The 25,749-nt window shown below is 31.6% G+C and overlaps 2 protein-coding genes across 4 annotated transcripts in view; one reads left to right on the top strand and one right to left on the bottom strand.

Moving 5' to 3' along the window:
- The window catches only part of LOC105227885 (uncharacterized), a 193,102-nt gene extending 175,012 nt beyond the window's left edge, over positions 1-18,090 (bottom strand). For 2 of the 3 annotated variants that reach the window (XM_049457823.1, XM_049457825.1), the window contains exon 1: positions 17,135-18,090. The gene's annotated coding sequence lies outside the window, so the exon portion shown is untranslated. Of the gene's footprint in view, positions 1-13,798; positions 13,924-17,134 lie in introns of those variants that run through there. The other variant, XM_049457824.1, reaches the window with a different exon arrangement.
- Positions 6,674-25,749, top strand: part of LOC105227887 (cysteine-rich motor neuron 1 protein) — a 232,519-nt gene continuing 213,443 nt past the window's right edge. The window contains exon 1 of the mRNA XM_049457836.1: positions 6,674-8,091. The gene's annotated coding sequence lies outside the window, so the exon portion shown is untranslated. The remainder of the gene's footprint in view (positions 8,092-25,749) is intronic.

Here is a 25,749-nt window from a genome sequence, read left to right as displayed (position 1 = left end):
AATACTTACACGGTACATATGCACTATACATATGTATATACTCGTACATGTATACGTGTGTATTTGTGCACTATTGCAACAACTACAGCACTTGCTTGTAGCCTTTTTGCGAAAATAGCCACTGATGTCATCTTTCGCCGAAAAATAAACAGCAACTAAACAAACAAATGCAACGTTAGGCATACTTACATACATATTATGCATACATACATATATACACACACACAAATGATACATTTATATAGTGTAGGTGTATGTTTGATTTCTGCCTAGTTATCTGCCTTTGTAGCTGTTCGCTTACACATTGCTTTTCTTCGTAAGAAACGCAACAGATTTCGCGTTGCAAATCAATTGCGCTGCCAGCAGCCAAACTTTTGCGAAAGGTAAGCGGAAATGTTTGTGAATATGTGTGCTTCATTGGAATTGAGATATGAGGTGATTTTCTTGATTGTTTGAAGAACGCAAAATGTTGGAAAAACGACGTAGCAATTTGATTCACAAACCATATATGTACATACAAATGTGGTTTTAAAATTGAGTTAACGGTTTTCGAATATCATTTTCTAAATTATTTTTAAATTAAAAATTATTGTTTGTGTAATTTTTTACTTAATTATTGATTTTTTTTTTCAAAATAAAACAGCAAAATTTTAGTTTTTTATATTTACGTGCAAATTTAACTATAATTAGTAGCTAATTATTATTTATATGATTCATTATAAATGAGAATGCTATTAATTATAAAATTAATTACAAAAAATGTAAAAAAAAAATGTTTTTTTTAAATAAATACATTTTTTAATTAATTATAAATTTATTATTAATTATTTAAATTATATTAAAATTAAAATTAATTAAATTATATAATTAATTACAAATAATTTTCAAAAAATTTGAGTTTTATTATTTTTCTTTTACTTAATTATGCATTTTTTTTTAACAAACAACAAAAAAATTGTATCTTTAGTAGCTTTAGCATGTAAGATGACTTACTTAATTGTTTAAAGATTGTTAATTATATCATTTTCTAAGCTAATTTTAACTAAACAATTAATTTTTGTGCAATTTATTACTTAATTATAGATTTATTTTTCAGCAAAATTTTAATTTTTTATATTAACGTACAAATTTAACTATAATTAGTTACTAATTATTTAAGATTATTAATTATAAATGAGAAAATTATTAGTTATGTTGTTATTTTGAATATTATTAACTGTTTTTTGTATTTATTTAATTTTTTAAATAAATTAAAAAAAATTAATTATTTATTTTTCTATTAATTATTTAGAAAAGTAAATAATTAATTTCGCATAATTAATTAATTTTTTTTTTATTTAACTTGCATATGCGCATGTTAAATTTTGAATTCTTCGAAATTATTTTTTATATATTATAATATATATTTAATTGTTTCAATTTTTCAACACAAATGCATTACAAATTTTTTAATTTAATTTCTAATCTATTTTTCACTATAAAAAACACAATTTTTTTAAATTAATTTTTAATCGATTTTTCACTATAAATACATATGCTTATAATAATTTTAAATTCAATTTTATATAAGAAATAATTAATTTAATTTTAAAATATTAATTAATATTTGTAAAAATAAGTAGTTGTGATATTTCTAAAGGTTAATAATTATTGATTATAATTAATTTTTAATTATATAATAATTTTTATAATAATAAATTAGTTATTTTCTATATAATTTTTTTTTTAAATCTTATAAATATTATAGTAAAAACATTAATTACAAATTGAATTATAAAAATTAATTAATTAATAGTTAATATTTTATTTATTATTAAGAATAATTTATTAATAATAAAAAAAATTTTATTAATTAATTAATTAATTTTTATAATTCAATTTGTAATTGATTTTTTTACTATAAAAATTATTATATAATTAATAATTAATTATAATCAATAATTATTAACTTTTAAAAATATCACAACTTATTTTTAATTAATTAATAATTAATATTTTATTTCCAAAGAATTGTTTTTTTTTTAATTTTTAGTTTAAACAATTATTAATTTAGACTTATTCACAATTTATATTTTTCCTTTAATTAATTGCCCTTCAATATATTTTTTATTTATCCATAATTTTATAAATTTAAATACAAATAATTACTAAAAGTCTTTTTTACACTTTAATTATTAACTAAAATGCATTCAGTTTGTAATTGTCTAAATTGTTAATTATTAATTAATTAAATTTTTTTTTTAAGTTTTCATAGCATATTTTTTGCCAAGCGTATTATAACTTTTTTTATTTTTAGTAATTATTTCTTAATTGCTTTATGCTTAATTTTTTTAATAGTTTTTTTTTAATTTTAATGTTTTTATTTTTTTATATTTTCCTTATTTTTTTCATAATTATATCAGCACTTAATGCCAAATTTGTAAATCATTTATGTAGTTATCAAATGGCAAAACCGTCTACCCGCGCTCATATAAATAAATATATAACTGTATTTGTTTACTGTTTCGGAAGTGTACTCTTAATACCATTGAAATCCACAATCCACCGCCATATTATCTACTTATGCCCGATAAAATTCCTTTCTAATGACAATAAAAAGATAAACAAAACATTCTTCAGATAAGAAAGCTGCCAGCATTATAAAAATATCTTAGTAACCAGTGCTGATATTTTCAACTAATGTGCAAGGAAAGTCATATATATGTATATATAATATAAATATGTATATGTATATAATATATATATATATATACATAACAAATAACATATACTACATTTTATCTATTTGCGCTATGTATAATCTTATATGTATATGAGTAGTTTTGTGGACTCTAATCTAGGCTATGTGCCGCTTATCTCTTCATATTGAAGGAGAAGGTGAGCGAGCTTAGCTGGAAGTGGTTCGATAAGTGGAGTACTTCTGTGAGGTTATGCTAGATAACAGTTTATACATTAAAATATGTATACATATACATATATAGAGAGTTGTTTGGTACAGGTTTCATTTGAAATTTTGCTCGGAAAAATATACTAAAATCTTATTGGCAAAAATAAAATAAAACTAAAAAAGTTGAAGTAGAAAAAATATTCAAATATTTTAGACACTCTCATATTGTTAAAATGTATTTAACAACAGATATAAAATTTCATATATAGTTAACTCCAGTTGGGTAGAGGTGAAGTGAGCTTCTTTACGGATGGGTCATATAATCTTGGTGGAGGTGTATGTTGTCTAGAACTCAAAATTAACTGTAATTCAATTCAACTTAACTTCAGACTTCATTACCATGGAATTGTTTATCAAGCCGATTTTGATGCCATTGAGGTTGCGGCTCCACTACTCCGTAGTGCAGCCTCCTTCAGAGAAGTGAATATCCACTCTGATAGCAGGGCGACGATACCAGCATCGAGCTCACTAACCGCTCGTTCAAAGCTGGTTAAGAAATACCTGACCATGTTGTCAATGACAACGAGTAAATTTTTGATACAACTAGTGTGGATGCCACGGCACACCGGAATTTAGAGGGAACTGTAAAGCTGACGAGCTGACAAGGAAAAACATCCTAGTCCCACTTTCAATTCAATTGAAGCAGTTCGGGGCCGCCCGCTCCTTTTGTGTTTTACTACATATACAGATAGAAGCTTCGCCAGAGCTCGACCCGCGTTGAGCCACCATCGGTTCATACGCTGTCGCAAAATCCTTTTGGCTCAAGATCCATCGCACGAGATACCTCTTCTTGATGTTGTACTTTCTGTACAGAGTGTGTTTCGCGCGCTTCGCCCAACTTAAGGTCAATATAGTCGGCCTACTGAGAGGAGCATTCGCAACACCATCACCCATCTTGAGACCCAGCATTCATTATTGGATATTATTCGACCGAATGGACCACGTCCGGCAAGCAGTGAAGAAAAAGTCGATTCGGCGTCGTTCGCAGCAACTTTTACGGCATTTTACGTCAAGATCTTAATTGAAAGCTAAAATACAGCTTTTGCTAGAACTGAAGTTGCTCGATCTTCCCACCGGCCATCGCTTTACTCGATGGACTCTTGAAAAGTTCGAAGAAAATCCGACGTCTTCGAGCAAAATCAGTGGATTTATTGAGAGGACACTTCGCTGAGCTAACTTCACGTTCTGGGCCACTCAATCGGCGACCAAAATCGTTGTGATACCATACCACTAGACTCTTACCACATACCACTAGCTCTTGACCTAATGCGGTTTCTTTTCAATATAGTAACTTCGAAACAAAAAAAATCCTTTTGAGCTTAGATTTCATTAAGAAAATCAAAATATTTTTACTTTGCTGTGTATTTCTTACGATTCTCAATCTAATTGTTGCTTACAAATTTTTCCAATCAATCTCACAACCGTAAGTTTTGTAAAGAATACTTTTTTCTTTCTGCCAACTCTGCCTCTGCCGGGCTCTGCACAACATTAAACTATTTCAAAGGCAAATGGATTTGACGTCGCACACATGTAAAAGTCACAAAGTGCAATAACCAAAATTGTAAATTTCGAAAATAAAATAATTTTTCAAACGCAACACACGAAATTCGTATTGCGGCAGCATTGACGGCGACTGCTGCCAATTCGAATGCCACCAAAGATAATCCACGTTGCAACTACACTCGCGTTGTTTTTGTATTTCGTGATTTGCTGCAGCTTTATGACATATTTATTTTTGAAATATTCATATTTTCTCAATTTTATTTTCGTTGTGTGCTTTGTGGAATGCGTTTGGTTTGTGGGAAGACAAACTAACGGCATTTCAGTGTCGAAAGCGCAATGCTCGTATTTGCTGAGAAACTTTCAGCTTCGTTGCTTTGTTTTTGTGAAATGCTTTTTCATTCTGTTTAGTTGTGGATTAAAGCAACAATAAAGTTTTAAAAATATGCACGCGTTTATGAAATGATTCGCATGAATGACAGCAGCACGTCGGCCGGCGCTGCCTTTGGTTCGTGCCATGCATTTGGTGAATGAAGACAAATCGGCAGCGGCGACAAGGCGCTTAAGCGTTGGCGTTTGCGTGTGCACTTTCAATTAAATTTCTTTGTTGTTTTATAAATAACTTAATTAGTTTCGGGATTAGTGTGTTATTCTTTGTTCCGAGCAGATGTAATATGTGTGTCAAAGGCATTAAGTACACAGTGGATTCACAAAGATCACTTGAGCATAGCGACAGCAGGGCGATGGGTGCCTCTTAAATTAAATAAGTGAAATTTTAAGAGCTTCTTAAAGTTGAAATAAGAACATGAGGTCGTACAAACTGACATTTGTTTAAACAATTATGTAGAAAAAAGAAATAGTTGGGATCTCCTTGAGACGGTCTGCATGGGAAACTACGAACGCTGGACGGAATAAACATTTCTAACCAAGTTCCTCAACCTATCAATGACCACTTTTCATAAAACCGATGTGTGGAAAGTCAAAAGGGTAGTAACCGCTCTGAAATCAGCTAAATAAGGGAGGGGCAATATAAGGGAGTCATATCACCCGTTAACACTCTGGATCTCCTTGATCTCGTAGCTATTCTGCATGGGCACGTGCGCAGGTTGGACGAAATTCAGATATCTAACCAAGGTCCTCAACCTATCACTGACCACTTTTCATATACCTGATGTGTGGAAAGTCGGACGAGTGGTCCCTTCCCTTGAAGAAGACTTCATATCACAACGAGGAGCTACTTTTTGTTGGGGTACTAAAGATTTGTATTAAAATACGTGACAAATATTTTTTTTTGTCAGTCCGGGTCAAATTTGATCAGATGATTCTTAGGATGAAAATAACATTTAAATGCTACCTTTGAAAGTTTCAGTAGACAATAACAACAAATTTGGGGAAATACATATGTTTTTATATAGTTTAATATTTTTTGATATATGTATGTACATACATATATTTAACGATGACAAAATTACAAAAGTTAAATAAAACTTCAGTCAAAGTAAAGTATTTCAGTTTATATCAAAACAATATCAAACAACAAAAAATATAGTAACAAAGTCTCAGTACAAAAGTTCGCCACAAAAGCTTTGCATGGCCTTAATAATCAATAGGCCTATGCGAAACTAATATCTCAAAAAAAAAAAGAAAAAAAGGCGAAAAATAATAATAATAACAATAACAATAATTGTAAAAGGCTAAAGTCGGAAAAAGGCGGTAATTTTGCATTAAGGCGAATTTCACGCTATTGAAACCCACTCAGTGCCACAACAAGAAAAAAATCACCAACTTCCCAGTTTTATTATGCCGCGACCTTTTTGTGATTATTTATTTGTTTACTATTTTTCTACATTTTTTTTTTTATTGCCTTTGCTTTGTTGTTTAGCGCTAGAGGCTAATTACAATAGGCCGCAGCATATTGAAAAGTAAATAGGCAATATTGGAAATTATGGAAAAAACCGAATAACAATTAAAAAAATAAACGAGCAAAGCACCGATTGTAAAGAGCACAGAATTGCACAAAAAGCTGTTAATTCAAAATAAGCAACAACAAATATACATACATAAGTGGTAGTAAAATGTACAATAGAGTATAGAAAAGTGCTGGTAATGAAGCGGCAAGTAATGTTTTTGGTATTGGTCGATATAATAAGCAAGTAAATAAATAGAAAATTTAGAGATAAAATTATTTTAATTACTTATAAGTCCCGATTTAATGCCGAAAAATCTTCCGAAATTAAATTTTTAATACCACAGCCCATATTTCTATATAATTCTATAAAATTCCATAGCGAATGTCAACAACCAAAAATACGCTCGTTCAAACACACAAACAAACTTCCCATATAACTCCGTTTGACTTCCACTATATACTCTCCTATACTCATCAAATATTACATATGCAATCAATAGTAAACAAATATGCAGCTCTCTTTAATTACATACACACTTAAATATATTTACATATCACATACATATTTACATTTCCAATATTTCCAACCTGTCACTAGCTTACTTGCCTTTGCCAACTCGCTGCAATAACAAAATAGTTACATTCATTGCAGGTGCTGCAAAACAAACAAAGTCTAAAAGGAATCACACAAAAAGAAGAAGCACACATGCAAATTATTCGCAACGCACTTCTACTTCTTATGCACTCTCCATTCTCTCCCACTGAACCACATAATTGCAGAACCATTAATGGTTTGTTGTTGGAAACTGTAGCAAACATCAAGCAGTGGAGTGAGAGACTGCGTGTTGTTGCGCTAATACACTAATTAAGAGATCAAACGTATTGATGAGTGGCTGTGAGAGACAGCGTGAGTATGTTGGAATGTTTTACCGTTTTGCTTTCATACTCATTGCAAGTAAAGGAATTTCGTGAACAGTTGCTTCTTCCTTTAAAGTTTAGAAAAATTGTGACTTTGACTATAAATTATTAATAAATAATTAATGAAATGTGTTTAAAAGTGCGTTATAATGTTTAGAGAAGTGTTTAAAGTGCAGTGCAAGTGAAATACGTATAAATAGCGTAGTGAAAAGGTGTGTTAAAGTGTTTGAAAGAAGTTGTCTGCGAAATCTAATTGGAATGGAAATTTTTTGCGCAGTCGGTACGGGTTCGTTCATGTTGTGTACGTGTATGCAAAGACAGGACGCAACGGGCAAATAAGTAGTAAAATAAATGTGCTACTTAAATTTAAATATTATGTGCAGCATAAATTTATTAATATTCTTATTTTTGTATATAATAGAAGTCAAAAGAAATGTGAAATGTGCCCTGCAAATCGAAAATCAATCAAATTCTGTCGTGAAGAGCCACATGCATAGTAATGTATGGGCATCGTTGCGTGTACCATGTATGGTATGTATGTGAGTACGCGTGCGGTTCGGTTCGTGCGTATATCGGTATAATCTGTGGTAGTGTGCGGAAATTTGTAGAAACGTGTAAATAATTAAAAAAAAGCAAAATATAATAAAAATTAATGAGTGGTAAAAGTGTGAAGTGCGGTAATCGTTGTATGCGTTCGTCCATTGATATAAACGATAAGTTCCTTAACGACTATGCAATGAATGGAGCTCCAATATTACAAACAAAGGCCTCTTAATTTTCATATGCAGCACTATGCAAGTTACAGGTGATAGCTTTGGTGAGTACTATTCTTTATTATGTTTTTAAAAATTTTGTTAGTTTGTTATATCAAATAAATATACACTATTTTATGCATAATATTTCGAACTATACACAATCTTCACATTAGTAAGAGTGTTGTGTGTAAATTAAAAAAAAAAAAAAAACGGAAGAAAACACTTAATAACCGTTTACGTATTAAATATAAAATTTTTATTCAACAAAAAATGTGTATATTAATTTTCATCATTATTTTATAAATTCAGTTTTGAGGGGTTAAATCCTCTTATGAATTTTAAAAATAGATTTTTTCCTGCATATCTATCGATTTGTATACATATGTATACTATTTGAAAGTAATACCCCAAAAATGTATAGTTAATTCGACAATATTTCGAGAAATATGACCATATTTAACAAAAAATTAACTTAGTGTAATTGGTACCCAAAGCTTTCAACGTTTTTTTCTCGAAACACTGTTTTTAGATTAGGTGAGGAAAATTTCTCCGAAAGGACTGCACCGATCAACATGAAATATGCACAAGACTTTCTTAGTGATATTTTTTAGGTAACTGTTGAAGAAATAAGAATTTGGTGCTATAATGCCAAATTCAATAGGTTTGTATGCCAATGGTATTAAATTTCAAAAACTGTGTTGGTAGATTTTTTAATAAGATTCACTGAGGGCAGCTATAAGACACTTCCATATTTCAAAATACAATCCTAATAACAGTTATTTTTTATATTTTTTCTACTCATGTAACTTACAGCACTTCTAGTCACATTTTTTTGTTTTAGTTATAGTTTTCTTCATTAATATTTTCCTTATTTTACACATTTTATTTCACATTTCCGTGCAATAAACCTTAAATGACTTTATGGCTCTCCTTTGGATACGCATTGAAAATGTGAACGACACTTTTATAAATGTAACATATGTAGTTTTACACACTTTTCACGTAAATTTATTACATACATAAGTATATATGTATTTTTATGCTTGTTTCCCTCTTGTTTGTTTATTGTTATTTCACATCGACCATATCTGATAAATTGTGCAGAGATAAGGAAAAGGTTGTAGTTGCTCGAGTATTTAATGCCGTCAATTCCACTGTCATTTAAGTAAACAAGTCAATGCGAAGGCGAAACTTCACAAAATGTGACTCCATTACTGCAATAAAGTGGATGTGAACTCGTTTTTCACTCATTGAGGTTGTTACTCCAATTGCGTTCACTGCTATGTATATATGTACATATATGTATGTATGTATATACATATGCAATACACCTATAGTTAGGGTGTTATGTTAACACCGTTTTACTTTTAATACTAGTTTGTTTACATGCTATGTATGCATGTGACAAATCAATTTCATTTAATTTACACCTTTATTGTGGGTAAATATAGGGTATTTATGTAAGAAATATAGGTACATATATATACCCATATACATAGATGGCAATGCAATATTTTTTTAATTTCCGGCAAGTTGCTAGAATTATTTTCGGTACAAATTTGTAATTGCGACCCTATTCGAAAGTATCACTCCTCAGTTAAATAATTTGTAATTTTCAATTTCACTAACCGCCTGGAACACGTTAAAGATGGACGTTCAAAATTTCGTCTAAGCTTCAAATAATATCAATGTTTTCATAACTATTACAAAGTTCTTAACCCTTTTCACTTCCACGGTTTCACATGAAAGAGTAGATATCAATAAAATCCCCACATATTTTATAATATACATATATTTGAGCGAAAAGTACATAAATTTTACCAGGAAGTTCTCCCATCTTCTTATTTCCCCCAATAAAGGTAATTTCGGAAACATTAAAACCTTAAGCCATCACTTTGAACTCTTTGTACGTCACCAGGATCAATTAGTCTGTCAGTCCCTTGATTCAGCTGAGTGGTTATTTCCGTTTCAACACTCTAACTCCTTTTAAACCAATTATAAGGCGGTCACTTGGGTTCGCTCTCCGACGGAAATAGGTAGTTAGCCAGTACAGGCTTAAAGTCGCACACTCCGATTTCAATATTTCCTAGTGCCATGAATAAACAAAAACATATTCATAACACGCAATGGAAATGAAAGCAAATTTCTGCCAGTCAACAAGGCCAGGTAGGCAAACGCGTGTTAATAACTCGCTCGCTCATCCAACACATACTCCACTCCACCAGCAGCAACATTACTTTCGTAAATAACTACAAAAGGCAAACTTGACAACAAGCCGTTAATTGAATTTGGTAGCTGCTGTTTGGCACCGAGCGCACGAATGTGAACGTACGCTTGACGAACGGCCGGCCAGTGAGCGCGTTTCAGATTGCGCGCTTGATTTGTTTGTAAAAAAGCGTTTTTTTTATTTTTGCTTGGCCGTGTGTTGCCTTTGGTGGGGGTGGTGGCAGCGCTGGCGCTGCTTAGCCGTTTGCTAGCGTGTCTGTGTAGTGATTTTCGTATTCAACGCTGTCATTTCATTAGTGCTTTAATTATTATTTAAAAACGCTTTTGTATATTTCTTTCGTGTCTGCGTCTTGTTTTTTGGTTTTATGTACATATGTAAATTGTGTAAGTGTGTGTATGAGAATTCCATGTAATTCTCTGTTATTTCTGCCGCTGATTGCAGAGATGTGAGTGCACAACCTTCAGCTAAGCTCAAGCTGTAGCTTAAAATTAAAGCAGGTTTGTGTTTTATGACTTTACTTCGCGGAAATGCTACTAAGTAATCATATTTTTGGGGCTTACGTGCGGTTTGTTGGTTTTAAGTTGTACTCGAAATTGTTTCTTTTTGTTACCCTTTTCTTCTCGCTAAGTTTTGCATTAAAACTAGAATATTCCAAGGTATTACAAACAATAAGGTCAAAATGTTGCACTGGAAACATTTGAAGTTCACTTTATATAAATCAGTAACTTTGTTGTAAAACAGAGTCAGTATACCCATTACGAACACGACTGACGCAAATTCTAGAGTATAACATATTTTAAATTAGACAGATTACCGGAACGTTCTTTAGCTTTAGAGCGTTTTAACGTTCAAATCACTTCTATAATGGTTTTTAGGGTTAGGTTTCAATAGAAATATTTTCTCGTAATTTATTGAAAAAGTTATATTACTATGGGCAAAAATATTGCTTCATTATGCTCACTTAAATTCGTGCTGCTATCGTTAGCCAGCGTTCACAAAGGTTAACCATTTGCAGCATATTATTTTTTCTTTTCTTACAAAACACACAATTTCATTAATTATTATTTGCCAAATTTTTTCGCAAATTTTTAAACTGTCATTTCGTTATATTAATTAATTCTCAATTTATTGACGATATCAGCGCATACACACTACCACAAACAAGCACAAGACCACAGTCACCAAAACCACAACCAGCGCATAACAGTCAGCAACAACAACAATAAAAACCATATGAGAAATTTAATTAAGAAAAAATGCAAAAATTAAAAACTAAGTAAAAAATCCAGTGAAATTTTTTTACGCGCCAACAATAACAGTATTATTGAAACATAAACCCACACACACATACATATGTATGTATATATGAATACGCGTGTATTGTCAAAAATGCATATGTGTGTTTATTGTTGTTCTCTTGTTAATATTTTTTTTTCAAGTTTTTTCGTTGTTTGCTGCTCTCGCTGCTGTCGTGATTGTTGCTAGGCATATTGATCAATCGATTGCCAATTATTGGTCGTCATAAATACAAATGAATGTTTGTAAGTATATATGTATGGGTGTATTGTTTGTCGTATGGTACAGAAAAAATATCTACCAATATATTTACACAAGTGTATATTTCGCTCGTGTGTAAAGAACGTATTCATATTCATATCCAAATATCCGTATGAAAATAATATACATACATACATACATATATACACTGCGTTAATGGCCTGTTGCTATGAACATGTTATTAGAGGCACTTCAATTACAAAATATATCCAGAAATTCGTCAACACACCGAAAAAGCAGCCAACGGTGAAAATTGTTGTTTGTTAACACAATTCAGTGAGGAGGAAAAGTACGGCTTTATTTGGTAAAAAATTATGGATTATTATCGTAGTTACCGCCAAATTTATTAATATGAACTTCTTCTCCTTGACAGTGAGGTATTTTTAAAAAATCTCTAAATTTTTTTAAGAGAAGCATATTTATATTTCCACTTTTACTATTACATTTATATAATTAGAGTTAATACTTTTGAACAATATTTTATCTTGTAAAGTATAGTCGAAAAGCTTCGTATAGTGTTTGTCCTTCCAACAGAGAATAGTCTTACATTGAAACTTCGAAAATAACAGAACCGGAGTACAATTTGATAGGCTCAGGGCAATTCTCCTTCAAAATGTGATATATTATGGTTTTTAAGCATTTTAGTGATATATTTTCTCCCTCAAAATGTGATATGCTTCAGTTTTTAGGTATTATCGATATCTTTTAATATTTCACTGGTTCGTTGTATGGTGAGGAAGACTTTTATTTTTAGTCAAACAAACTCAGGTCAAGGACCTTCCTTTTGGGAAAAATTAATTTGTTTGCCTTCCAAGTTAATGTGTTTGAAGTTTTTATTTTATTGTAATTTTATTACTTACAGCATATTTTTTAAGTATAATTAAGTTCTATCAACTGTGAGATTCAAAGAATATGTATTATCTATTGCCACTTCTCTGCTCTGTTATTTCTGACTTCAGTTTTCTTAAATAAATTTGAAGTGAAAGCAATAACAGTGTCCTATTCAAAGTCGTTTATTATATTGTATTTATACCAGTCGATTGTTCGATTCACCACACTGCAAGATTTTGCAAATAACAACTTAAGTATCTAAAAACTTTCAAAATACGAAGCTGCGAGGATTTATCATTTATAACTATGACAACACTCGTAAAACTATCTAAAAAGTTGACCGAAAGTAGGCTTAGGGTGATTCAGTTTTATCAAAAACGCAATCTTACGAGCAGAAGAAAGCATTCAAAGACACTCGAGAGATCGTTGAAGATATTCCTCGTTCTGGAAGGGCTTCAATCTCTTCAACTGATGAAAATTTTAAAAAGATGAAGGATATAAGGAAGGTGCTTGATCGTTAAACAAGTGTTAGAGAGATTGCAAGAGAACTCGACATCTCTCGCCAATCCGTTTGAATAATGTTGGTGGATCTTTTGAGTATGAAACGCGTTCTTGCTCGACTCGCCCCGATAAAGCTGAATTTTTTTCAAAACGAGTATCGTAAATAGGTCTCTTTGTACAAGCTTGATCGTGCGAATCCCGATCCCACATTCATGGGGAGCATTATAACTGTCGATTAGACATTGGTTTATGAAGTTGACAGTCAAACAAGTCCACAATCAGAGGAATGAAGGGAAAAACAAGCCGAAAAAACCACGCCAAATCCGCTCAAAAATCAAGGTGATGCTGCTTGTTTATTTTGATATTCCTGGTTTGGTGCAACATGAATTTGTTCCGGAGGGACAAAAGGTCAATAAGGAGTTCTATTTGAACGTATTAAGGCGGTTGTGTGAGAATATTTGGGAAAGCGGTCGGAATTCCGGAAGAAAAATTCATGGATTTTACACGAAGAAAATGCACCATCGCATCGACCCACGATTATTACCGAATTTAAAGCCAAAAACGCAATGAATATCACCGACCTACCACCGTATTCACCAGAATTGGTGTGATTTTTTCTAGGTAGGGTTAAATCCTATGGTCCATAAACTTACCGATTGTTGCAGTAACCTATTTTTCGGTTATCACTTATTGGCTCCAGTTTCCAATATAATATTTATCTTTATCACTATTACACATTCAACCGAGTAAATTCAATTTTTATAATGTTGCAAAACCTAGAAAATAATTAAAAAAAATTAAAATTATTAAATAAAAAATAATTATAATTATATAGGTTAAATTATTTTATTTATTATATTTTTTTGAAACTCTTCAAATATTGCTTTTAAAGTTATTTAATTCATTTAAATATGTAAATAATGGAAAAAAATAAAGAACTTATATTTCTATAATTATAAAATATAACAATAAAAATATAATTTTAAAATTTATATTTTTTTAAAGATTTTTTTAGAATATTTAATTCAAATAAATTTCAAAAACTATTTTAAAAAATATTAATTTTTTGTTTATGTTTTATTTTTGTTTTGAAATATTTTTGGGAAATTAAAAAAACAAAAAAAAAATGTTATTATAGCCCATTAATCAGCATGACTCCATATAAAAAATAACTTTATCACACTTCACACTAACTTCGACTGCGTGGAGATGTACTCATACATCATACACACAGATACATATCGACAATGCATGTTTCCAACGCTTACCTCAGTACTAAACGTGTTATTTGCTTATCTTATCTACAAAAAATAGTATAATGCGTAAGTAAGCACACAGCGACATACTAGCGCTGCGCTGCTTACCTTCACACCGGCACACAAACAAATATATGTGCTGATACACACATACATATGTATGCTGGCTAGGAACATAATATGGAGATGTCTGATATAGTAAACGTAGTGACTCGCATTTAGTTACCAAAAACTTTAACTGAAAAGTGGGTATAATGAAAATACAACAACAACAACTAACATTAACTTTTCAAAATCTAATGTGGGTATCTCTGAGTGTAGCGTTTGCATGGCAGCTTGCTAGCGTGCGTTTCTTTTCCTATAACCTTTTTTCCGTGAATTTGTTTTTGTACTAGTATTTGTTGACTATTGAGTTTTTATCTCTATGTCTGCGTGTGTGTGTTTATGGGTATGCGCGCGCATTTTGCCGCTGCTGCTTTTACGCATTTCGCAGCGCGGCGCAACGCTTTTAAGTTTTTTCTTTTTATTTATTTTTATTTTATTTATTTATGTTTTTTTTTTATTAGTTTCTTAACACCATTATGATTTTTCTAAGCGCTACTGTGCAGCTTGCGGCACTACGGCTGCTGTGGCGGATTCAATGTTTGTTGGGAATTCGGCTGCTTTTCGGTGTATAATTTATGGCAGTTCAATAAATTATTTTATCCACGCATATGTTATATATAATTTCCTGAGAATATCTCATCAAAAAATTTTTTTCATACAAGAATTTCATTTTAGTCGATCATATCTTTGTATGTCAGCGATATGTTATAGTGAACCGATGTCAGCGACAAATTTCAGTGAGATATCTCAAAATATCTGAAGGACTACTTAGCGTATATACAGACAGGCCGGGGCATAGCATCAGCTCGGCATATGCCCTCCATGACTTCATTTGCAAGAACGAATTTGATGAACCCTATTTTCGAGTTCCCTTTTTTTGTTTTCTAAGGCTTGAAGAAAGTCTGGTTTTTTGCTAAAGACCAGTGACTTCAAATATCCCTACAAGTAGCAGTCTATTGGTGTTAAATCACAATTGCTGGGAGAATATTCACGTGTCACGTTTTCTTAAAATAATCGATTCTCAAAACTTTTCTCGGAATAATTCGGTTGTTACACGTGCTGTGTGGCACGTAGTCTAGTCTTGTTGAAACCAGGTGTTGTCAAGATCAATTTCTTCCAATTGCAGGCAAAAAAAGTTGTTTATCATCGATCTACATATACCGCTCTCCATTGACAGTAACATTTCGATAATATTTTTCATTATTTTTTATTCATTATTTTTTATTCGAAAATATTTTTTTAAAAACTAGCAGTAATCTTCCATAATATGGTGATCTCAACAACCTTGACATCATTCTTTCATCAGTTTCAGATCCTGATAAAACGTTCTCTCTGTTCCTCACTATACTTTTCAAAGTTATCCAAAATTGTATACAGTTTATAATGGAGATAGTATAACGTAGTCTCACAGTTTGTCAGCATATTTTGTGCAATTCCTTCATAATTTGATACTAAGTGGTTAGCTGGAAAATTTTCGACTATCAACGCAAACACTTCAATTTTTGGAAGAACTACGAGTATAACCTTTATATAATCTGTATCTTTCATTATTTGCTGCATTTGAGAACAATCAAATATCAAAATACTATCAAATTTTCATACTAAATTTGAATATTTTTTACAACTGTCACTAAAACAATATTTTATTGGAACGAAAGCGAAACTTTCATTGATTAAAAAGGGACATTTTGTTGACTGTAATTCTAGAAATCTCCAATATTCCACCTTCCAACTAAACTAAAATAGGAAATTTTTTAACAAATATCACTTAAACAGTATTATCTTATCTTTTCTAACTTGTTTACGTATTGAATCACTGAGTTCAGTGGTCGACTGCTTCGATATCTGAATATTGAATTTGGCGACTTCATAAGACTTTTTGTAGACTGTAATTGTAATTCTAGGCTCGAACGAGTCGTCGAAAATTGTACTCAACAGATGGACCATCTGAGACGTAGCCGCGGTCAACATTTGAAAGAGATAATCTTCAAAAAATAAATGTCAAAGAGTGTTCTTACGAATGATAATAAATATTTCCCATTAAATTTGAAGTTTTTGTTTTTTTTTTTTTTAAAAAAGTAGGGAACCTCGAAATTGATCACCTATTAGTAAGCCGGTATTTATCATAGTAATGGATGTGCAATTATGTGAAAAACAAGAGCAGATTCAATATTTTCATGAATAAGATCGCAATCAGGACACTTCAAAGTGTTAAGATTTGCTTAGTCAGCCCGGGCAACAAAAAAAGTGTTGTTTTTTGTTGAGCTGTGAAGTATTTTTTCTGTCATGTATCTATATATTTATGAGTTTAGATTTTCATTAAAATATTTGTATTCGTATATTTCACTGTTATTTATTCAAAAATTTTGTTGCGGGACACCTGTTGCTTGCAAAATTTATTGCTGACAATAAAAGAGAAAGAAACAGACAGTGTTGAAAGGTTTGACAAAATTTTGGAGATTGTAGAAATGTCGAAAAAAAATTATTAAATTTTTTAAATTATTATTTAAGAAGATAACAATGAACACAAAATAAAAAAATTATTTAAAAAAAAATAAAAGAGTGCTTACAGATTAAATTGAAAAATATATTTTTTTGTAAAACAAAATTAACGTAGTGTTGACTTACCTTTTTCAAGTTTTTTTTTAACTAAATTTTTATTAATATTGTGCTTTTGTATACTTGTTTTTAAATAACTTTCTTATATATTTTTAATTATTATTATTGTTTTATTTTTCACAGTGCTTAAACCATTTCCATACAGTTATGGATATTCAAAAACAAAAAACACAATTTTTTTTAATTGTAAAACGGCAACCAAATTGAGTAGCTTCTATTTTTGCTATTTTCTAATTCTGTTTTATTGCTTTTTTCGTTTTTCTTGTTTCAAATTTTTTATTATATTAATAATATTATAGCTTTGCGTGATATTGTTGTAATATCTAAGCAATAGTTTTCAATTTCCACACTCAGCAAACATTTGTATACCCAAATATTTCACCAAAATACCCAATTCGAAAAAATTTCCGGCACATTAAAATTTATCGTTTCACTTCAATTTTTTTCTTGCTTTCTTCAGCTATTCACCTATATATTATAGATTTTAACACACGCCACTAATTTTGCAGTTATTTTTGTATATTTCTCACACCACTGCCGTTCACTTAAATTAAAACGTAAATTTATTGTACGTAATAAATTTTTCATAAATCAACTAAATTAAATGTTCGCTTTCGTCATACAAATAATTATTACACAAACAAATTTTCGGTAACCAAATAAAATTTCTATCGACAAAATTTAACTTTATACCGAACGTTCGCACGCGCTCGCAATTCAAGAACGACTGATTGGTGCGCTGGCGTTTTGAAAAAGTTAACGTTTGACGCCTTGTCTGGTGCTGGGCTAATTCTGTCGCGCAGTTGGCGCTTGGAGCTGCTGCGAAAGGTAGTCGCTGCCGCCGACGACGTTGCCGGCTGACCAACGCGTGCACGACGTTCGCAAAACCGGCTAAAAAGATCAAAACGTTCGTCGCAATTTACGAGTACGAAAGCGCGCTGTCAAACAGCCACAACGGCAAGTTGTTGGTAGCAGCCGAACGTGCGACGAACGCAAACGCCGCTAACGTCCAAGTTTTGTTTGTGCGCCGCTAGCGTCGCTGCTTGACGTTGTTGTCGTCAATGTTGGGGAGCCGGCAAAATGCGATCACTTGTTGCTATTCCGTAGTGTTTTCGTTTTTATAAAAAAAATCTAACAAAATATCTGTATTCCCCGTTTGACGTTTGGCGTTTGTAGCGCTCTTTATTACGTTTTCATAATAATTTGCTTTTCTCTTAGATATTGTGGGTTTGCTCTCACACGCTCTTTTGACTTTAGCTTATGCTTGGCAGTTGGTGCATCAATATTTATTGATCAGCGCTCGAGCGCGAGCTTTTATGCATGCACTAGTGATAAACGTTGCTCCCAAACTGCGCCACTTTTACTCACTCTCTCCTACTCTCTCTCCCTCGTTTTCTCTGCATGTAACTTTTGAGTGGAATTGTTGGCACTTTCTTGACCAGCAAGTTTGCGATGTTTTTCTGCGTTGTAAGCTTTTCTTCACAAACTTTTACGCTCAAGGCAAAATGTTTGTCTAAGTTTTGTTAGAAATTAGGCATAAGAAAAATATTGTCTTATTCCCGTTTAACGGTATCAAGTTTGTTATGCATATTTTCTGACAGTTCTTCGATACTTTGCAATAAATTTTTTGGCACTGTTTTAACGGAAAAACGGATGTAAGGATTCCCAGCGGAAGACAGAAAACTTGTATAACCAGGAGGAACTCATCCGTTGAATCTTTTAGCGTAGCAAGTACGAAAATGTATTGGAATTCACTCGATAGTTTGGCCTAGCGGGATCTTAATTAGCTTAATTTTTCTGCGATATAAATCTCTCCCTTACTTCTGGTAAGAGGTTTTCTGATACATAGATTGGAAAAGCCTCGCTATTGTTAAATTGATTGATGAGCAGAAATTGGGTTCAATATGTCAGCGTCGCCGATTAATGTTGCATGCCAAATTAAGGTTATATTTAGATTGTGTTCGGTCCGAGGTCCTCGTTATGATGCGAAGAAAACGGGATCAAGACGAAGGTAATGCCAATCAATGTTTCATGCCGAATTGAGGCTATATTAAGGTTCGTATGGACGTATGTAGTCTTTCTTATGCCAAGAGTGAAAGGGTAGATTTGAAAAGCTTGGTTACTATGAAATTGATCTTGAGGCGTGGAAATTGGCATCAAGACGAGTGCGACGCCGATTAATGTTGTACTATGTCGAATCTGGGTTATATTGAGGTTGCGTTCGGTTCGAGACCAAGAAATTTTTGGTATTAATTGAAGTTCTGCCGGATTCGTAAATTCTTTTTTTGCAGTTAAGGTAACCATTTCTCAATATTCAAAAAAGTGCAGAAGTGTTGTTTCTTGGAGCTTTTTTACCCGTCATACCCAAAACGTTAATTTTCCTCTGGAGCCAGAACTTGTATTGAAAAATGTAATATGGGTTTATACAACGAGAACTGAATATACTTTCATAAGTGATTCCAAATGATCGATATCGTCTTTCACTGAAACCTCGATTGACTTTGGTAACCATAAAAACGGAAAGTTGCAGAGAAGAACGATTTAACTGATTGTGGATATAAATACAGGCAAAGCAGAGAATTTCATTCCAGTGTTTCTTACAACATTGTATTGGATGGTGAATATCTATCCCACAGAAAACATTTCTGAAGTAATTTGAAAAAATTCTGCCTTTGACAGCCCAAGGGCGGGTTCGAACCGGTTACGTCGATCCGACTGTCGTGGGAGTGGTTTCTTAGTTTGTTAGAGAGTGCGCTGCACTCGTTCTCTCATAGATTTTATCCTTGGCCGGGTCCGCTCCGGTTACGAACCGACTGTCGTGGGAATGGTCTCTTAGGTTTCTCAGAGCGTACGTCGCACTCGTTCTCTCATAGATTTCATTGGTTAGGTAAATTAATGTCTCCCAAATTGTAATGTTTCTAGAATTATACTCATTTAAAAAACGGATAACATGATATTCCGTGGTAGGTGTTCTCCAGAATGTTAAACCCGGTCTTGGATCTGTAAGTTTTAGCGCGTTTATATAAGAACATTTGCTCCAGTTATTTTCCCTGTAATGTTTCTTAAATCTCCAAAAAGCACCACATTAATAATTTTGAAGATTTTTGTTGAGTTGACAGTACCTCGACGGTTTGGTATGAAGTAGTATGCAGTTAGATGTCCCCAAAACGTTAAATCCGATCTCGGATCCCGAAGTTTCAGCTCGTTTTTCTAAGAACATTTCCTTCACTTTTTTGCTCTGTAATGTTTGCTATATCTCTAAAAAGTACCACACAAATAATTTTGAGGAGTTTTGCCGAGTTTACAGTGCGTCGATGAATATAAAACTTGATCAATTCTATTAAGATGTGTTCTCGACGAATATATACCTTGATTCACTGTATTAAAATGGGTCCAACCTTAAAGAGTGTTGTTCATTTCTCTTGTCTTTTGGATTACTTTTTGATATGTTCTGGTAAGCAATCTTTTTCTATAACAATGGATCATCATCCATCAACCTCAAGTAGCCACTCTGTGAATATAAATCGGATTACAGCGCTTCCGCATTGCCAATTTTAACTGAAGATCAGTAAAAGCTTCTTGCTGAGGGATGCAAATTCATGAAATTGCAGCATATTTAAAGAAGAATAATAATAAAAAAATAAAATTAAATATAAAAGCAGCATTACCTCATTTGCTTCATCATAGCTCTTGTTACTACCGCGTATCTTGATATTGCCGGCAGACAGACGGTTGTATGTATAATACATACAGACATATTTGCCAGCAGCTTAAGTGCTCATATTTTGTGGTTGAATTTCGCTTGTTAAATTTGTTGCTGTGCGTTGCTGCGTTGCGAACAACAGCTCGCATTATCTGTCGCTTATCTTAGCCAAATATTTTTCGAGTGCATCAACTCATTACAGTGTTGAGAACAATGTAATTTTTCTTACGTACTTGTTGTGCTACTTTTGGCCGACGGGCGCTTGCACAAACACAGTTACATATGAGCAAAATTTTTTCAGTCTCTTGTATTGTAAAAAGTACAAATATCATTCATAATTTATCTGAAGTGCTTGCTGTGCTATTTCGCCATGCAATATATGCATGTATGCATGTATCTGTGGGTAATGTCATTAACCGTTTATTTTTTATATTTTTTTATTTGTGTGTATGTATTTTTGTCTATGTATGCATAATGCAGCTGTACAAAAATATTAATCATCTGCTCAACACTTGACCTCTTTTGCGAAAATCTTGACTCATGCGTATTTTGAACCAAGCCATTTGGAATTTCTGTCATACTTTTGTCAAGGGCATACTGCATGTGCGTTTGTGTGTCTGAGAGAAGTGTGATGGTATGCACTTTCTATCTTTCTATCTATCAATGGAGATGGGCAGTAAGTCGTCTGCACTGAACTGCTGTTAATTCGGACCTGTACTGTCAACAGGTCGGCCAGAAGTCTCTTGGAAATGAGGGAAGCAGTGGAGAGTAACGCCAGAACGAAGACACTCGTTCGAAGAAAGCTTAGGAACATGTTTAGAATACTCACTGGCCACAGTTTGTTATCTGTCATCATGGCGCTGACAGATAAAGATGACTGAAAGAAATGCCAAGAGCAAGGCACCAGTGAAATAATAGAATAGTATTGCCTGTGTACATGTCCCGAATTGCCAAGGCTAGGCCTTAAGCATTTGGGTCTCGATAGTGTGATACACTGGAAGAGGTGTCGCTGATGCAGTCACGTATGTAGACTGTTGAAAGTCGCCTCTTGCACAGGCATCTCAAGGGATGACTACTCCTAATGTATTTCGTAATGGAACTCCATCTGATACCGCAAAGGACCAAAACTGGTCTTTACGTGGCTCGCTAGATTACCACACAAATTTAACCTTTATAACCATTTGAAATATAACAGCTTACTATATCCCTGTAAGGGTTTGCGACCGTCTTGATGAAGGTTACTTCCTTCGTTCTGCCCAAAAAAGTAGAAAACAGTTAATAAAATAGAGAAACAGGACTTTTTGCTGGAAGAAAAAACCAAAAAATTTTAGTAAAAGGTTTTTTATAAATAATCCTTAAACTTAAACAATTAATCGATTAATGTGAGCGTATATCGATAAATATGAAATGTATATGTTTTTCGGAAATCATTTTTTTATTTATTTTATTTATCAAACACATTTCAGATTAAGAAACTTCATCGATATCGACTATTAATCGATTGATTTAATCGTTTATCGATAACTACAAATATATTTTCATGCGCTAATATCTTTATTAGTAAATCTATTTCAGATTTAGAACTTTAAACAATTAATCGATTAATGTTATCGTTTATCGATAACTATAAATATGTTTTTTGCTTTAATTTATTTAGTAGTCAGATTAAGAGATTTCAACAATTAATCGATTAATGTTCGCGTATATCGATAAATATATATCTGATTTCTTTTAATAATTTAATTATTAATAAAGTATATGTCAGAAGGTATTTTGAATAAAAAACTGAAAATTAAGTTCAAACTACTTCACCTTTTTGGGATAAAAGTTCAAAAATAAGCAACATAATTGAGGTTTTGTGTAATAATGTGTCCTTATTATATAAAATATGACATTTTCGGCGAAAATAATTTAGAATTCACATATTTGTCACACTTAGTTCACATAACTAAATTGTCAGCAGGCATCCAAATGCTAATTTAGACAATAAATTTATTTAAATGTATGTAATATTTACGTAACCGCAAAATTAATGTCAAACTCATTGTCTACTTACCGGCGCTCTGAGGTGGATTATAGCGCTTCCTATACAAACACACACACGCATACGTGCGCAGCCAAAGCACAGCAGTGAAAAATTACACCAACACATACACTCATACATATACACTAATCCACCAAATATTTGTTAAGCGACGAACAGAAGCCCTTCATAATGATGATAACAATGATAAAAACCAACAACAATGTGAAAACAATAATAAAACGCGAAAATAAAATATGCAAGCCACAATAAATGGCAACAAATAAGCAGCAAAACGACAATAACACGCATTTCAAGGCATAATAACAATAAGCGAATGATAATAATAATGTTAAGTGATGTGCATGTAAACAACAACAACACGTACATATGCGTATATGTGCGGTGCTGAAGTGGCAGCAAGGCTGAGGTGGCGAGACAGAATATGCGTGCGAAGCTTAGCAATGACATTGTAGTGACACACACACACACAACAACGCGTAGGACAATGCGAGTTCCGGTACGCATGTAAGAGAGAGCATGTTTGCGTGTGTGTAAGCTCATATACATATTTAGTAGCCTTTGTTACAAGTATTATTATGTATGAATATGATTATTGTGCTTTTGCAGGATTTTTGTTGTTGTTGTTAATATGTATTTATGTAATGTAGATGCATGTTCACGCAACTGTACTTCTATATACTATATACATACATATGTATCTATGTGAAAGTCCATAATATCCATATATACACATATGTATGTATATGTGTGGAGTTTGAGTTCATAATTGTATTCATGCTTATGCTTGTGCGCGCCATTCGCTCATTCATATTCCATAACGCTTCAACCATGACCTTTATTCACTTAAGTTGTTGGCCTACTCACCCCCTAAATAAATCTAGTGAGGCCTTATTCTAAAAATTATTGTCGTGGAACGAGTAAGCCATAAATTTCATTGCTACTGCTAAAATCGTATTGAAGATAATGAAGATTATTGTTTAAACGTAACATTGGCAAATTGATAAACTCATAAGCTCTGAATAAAATGTAAAAAAAAATTTCTTTAGTTGAATCGATTAATTTAATAAATAATCGATAAATTTAAGCCATTAATCGGATATTTATTTCTTGTTTGCTCTTACATATTTTAGATTAATCGATATATTTAATAAATAATCGATAAATTTAACAAATTAATAGTTTATTAATCGATTAATGAAAGGGAATTTTAAATGTTTACTGCATATATACAACTTTGCGCTAATTTGGTCTAAATTTATCGATTTATTTCATAAACAGTCGATTAATTTTCATTTTTATTTCATATATAATCGATAAATTTAAAAAAAAGCTATCGGAAGTTGATTTATTACTGTATACGTGTACGATATGTCGGTTTGGTAAGTTTGTTGAATCGATCATTAATAAGTAATCGATAAACTTAAGCCATTAACCACTTATTTGCTGCTTTTGGTTCCTGTATTACATATTTTAGATTAATCGATAAATTTAATAAAAAATCGATAAATTTTAAAAGTTATTCGATTGTTAATCTAATAATGGTAGTAGATATAATATGTTAAATATAAAACTTCTCTCTAATTTAGTTTGGATTGAATATATAATTCGGTTAATAAATCATCGATACATTTAAGAAAGTTATCGGAGGTTAATTTATTAATACATATACATATGTTTGTGTACCATATGTCGGTTTGGCAAGCTCGTAAGCTTTTTATTAGTACAAACTTGTTTATCATTTGTTTTAAATTAATCGATAAGTTTGATAAAAAATCGTTAAATTTATGTTATTAATCGTATATTGATTCTCACGTTGCTTTTTTATTTTTTGATAATCGATAATTTGGTAAATAATCGATAAATTCAAACAATTATTGGTATAAAAATCGATAAATTTAAGCAAGTATATCGTATACATATTAATCGTAAATGTAAAACGTCTCAAAAAAAAAACACTTTACTCTAATTTATTTGATAGATTTATAGTATATACTAAATAATCAATAAATTTAAGCAAGTAATCGGAAGTTTATCTACTTTTGTATGCCGATTAATCATACTTTATATATAAAAATATGTTTTAAGTGACTATCGATAAGGTACAGCAAGTTTTTATAAGTAATCGTCATGTAGATGAAGAAATTTAAACAATTAATCGATTACTTCCAGTGTATATCGATAAATATTTATATTTTTTTCTCCTTTTTTTAATTTTTATTAGTAAAGTACATTACAAATTAAGAAATTAAATTATCGGTTATTTCAAATGTATACGGATAAATATAAATATGTATTTTCTTGCACTAATTTATTTAATAGTAAAATGTATTTTACATTAACCGATTATTTTTATAAACATTCGATTAATATGAGCATCCTTATATAGTTATCGATATAAATTAGTTTTTTTGCACCAATTTTCTTATTAGTAAAGTATAATTTAGATTAACCGATTATTTTTATAAACAATCGATTAATTTGAGCATGCGTATATCGATAACTATAATTATATTTTCTTGCACTAATTAATTTATTATTAAAGTATATTTCAGATTATTCCGTTGTTTTATAATCGATTAATGTCAGCGTATATCGATAAATATTTATATTTTTTCTTCTTTTTTAATTTACTAATTAGTAAACTATATTTCAGATTAAGAAATTAAAAAAAATTAATCGATTATTTCAAGTGTATATCGATAACTATAACTATATTTTTTTACTAATTTACTTTTATCATGAAGAGCACAAAAACACTTTTAACTTGATATATTGTATATGCTATTTTATCGCTGCTGTATGCTTGATGCTTTCTATCTAACAGTTATGTATGAGTTTCGACTATTAAACCAACTTAAATGATGGCTGTCCGCC

Source organism: Bactrocera dorsalis, chromosome 5, assembly GCF_023373825.1.
Source record: "Bactrocera dorsalis isolate Fly_Bdor chromosome 5, ASM2337382v1, whole genome shotgun sequence".
Taxonomy (NCBI): domain Eukaryota; kingdom Metazoa; phylum Arthropoda; class Insecta; order Diptera; family Tephritidae; genus Bactrocera; species Bactrocera dorsalis.
The sequence above is the reverse complement of the archived record's forward strand: the minus strand, read 5'-3'. Positions and strand labels throughout refer to the sequence as shown.